Raw genomic sequence first — 2,326 nt, 5'->3', positions numbered from 1 at the left:
AGTTTGTTGGCACAGGGACTCTCTTCATTGTAAAAACAAAACAACACAATGAACTGATAATTGTGCTACTGTTGAAGCTAGTAGTGAGATGAAAATGTGTCCGGAAGTGGAGCTAAAAGTGAGGTTATGGGAACAAGAAGGAGTTTATCACTTTTGGAACATGTATTCAGTAAATTTCATTGCAATCCCTCATTTATTTTTTGAATAAGTGGAAATGTCAGCATGATGGCGGTGCTAAGATGAAATGCCAGGAGGTTAACAAAAAGGTATGAGATTAATCCCCTGGGGACCATGAATATTGATACTAAATTCCAAGGAAATCTGGACAGTAGCTGTTGAGATAGTTTGGACCAAGTGTTAGACACTCACTTTCCCCCCTCGACAGCTGCAGTGCCACTGCATGCCATGCTGCCTGAAACCACATAGTGATAATTACACATACCATAGGTGTGATGTGACTGTCTGATGTTTCTCTTATTGCAGTGAATGAGTGAGTGAGAAGTTGACTGTAGTATGTGTGTCTGCACAGTTTGTTTCTATGTCTCTCTAAGACAGCAAGTCTTTGTTTTAAAGGTTAGAACCAGCGGTGTAGTGGAGGGTATATAGGGTATACTCACCTCTTTTTCTGACTGTTTACAGTATACCAACCTATCAGCCAAAAAGCCATTGGAGTAGAGGAGATGTTTTTTGTTCTTCAACTTTGTTTATAACAATAATATAAACCAAAAAAGTTCGCCTCAATGTAACACGTTTTTGCATTTATGTCCGTGCAAACAGTGTGGAAGGAAATCTCCGCAAAACACACCGACATGGCTGGATTAAGGGGGTCGCATGGTGCAAATTTGCTGTTGGGCCCCTATTGACATGGCCCTGAAACAGGGCCACAAGATCAGGTAATATTGCAGCACCTGCCTCTGTCGATCCCACACTTTAGTGGTGCAATTTTGTAACTAATTTGCAATTAACCAGATTTACACACGGCAAATCTAGGGTCTTATAGGGCTCCTGGGATCTGGGGCACTGGGGCAATTGCCCCCCTGGACCTGAGAAAGTAATTTCTGTAATTTCACAGATAAGTAAAGATACAAAGAATTATAACACAGAATAAACCATGTTGGAACAGTTTGGCACACAGTTTATTTGCATAAAAGGGTGAAAAACAAGAACAGCGGAGAACAACTAGAACCCATTTAGGCAAGGCAGCTTTATTTGTATAGCACATTTCAGTAACAAGGCAATTTAAAGGGATTTACATAAAACATCAAATAGCAGTTCAAAACAATTCAGATAGAAAAACAGCTAAAATAGAAAAGGACAGATAGGAAATACAAGATTAAAGGTTACAGTTCAGTGTAAGAAATTAACAATCACTTAAAAGAAGGCAGCATCAAAAAGAAATGTCTTCAGCCTTTAGGTTTCTTCTAAATGGCTTTGATTAGAAAATAGAACATATTCTGATTAAGGTTGGGTAAACAGAAATATGTAATAGGAACTAACTTTTTGTATAGATGGATTAAAAAAAAACTACATCCATTTATTGGTATTGCAGTTAAGTGGGGTTTTCTTTCCAAGTGCCTTAAGTAGAATACTTACTCAGTGGTGGAATGTAACTAAGTACATTTACTCAAGTACTGTACTTAAGTACAAATTTGAGGTACTTGTACTTTACTTGAGTCTTTTTTTTTATTGGCACTTTCTACTTCTACTCCGCTAAGTTACATCTCAGAGAGAAATATTGTCATTTTTACTCCACTACATATCTGACAGCTTTAGTTACTAGTTAACGTTAAGATTGTTTCACACAAAACACATGTAGCTTATAAAATACGATGTTTTATTATGAATTAAACTACCCAACAATATATAGGCCTACAAGTACAGAGGGAATACTTAATACTTTAAGTAGGCTACATTTTCCTGATGATACTTTACATACTTTTACTTAAGTAACATTTTCAATGCAGGAATTTTACTTACAACCGAGTATTTTTACAATGTGGAATTAGTACTTTTACTTAATTAAAGGATCTACTTCTTCCACCACTGTACAGGCGAAACTATTATGCTATAGCACTAGGCCTACTAGGCTACTATAACTAGCTAATAATTTAATGATAGTATTAGGTAAATAAAAATCGATTATGAGATTATCGCTGACATAAATAACAAACATTTGAATAGAATATAGCCTACTATAGTATTAAATAGGATTGAATGATTTAAACAAGGACGAGTGATGGGAATAGAAGAAAAAGAAGGCAGAGGAAAGGGAAGAACAGGAGGAAGAGATGGGGAAAAAGGAGGCGGAGACGAATTAGGAGGAGGA

This window comes from Sander vitreus, chromosome 16 (genome assembly GCF_031162955.1).
Source record: "Sander vitreus isolate 19-12246 chromosome 16, sanVit1, whole genome shotgun sequence".
Classification (NCBI taxonomy): domain Eukaryota; kingdom Metazoa; phylum Chordata; class Actinopteri; order Perciformes; family Percidae; genus Sander; species Sander vitreus.
The sequence above is the reverse complement of the archived record's forward strand: the minus strand, read 5'-3'. Positions refer to the sequence as shown.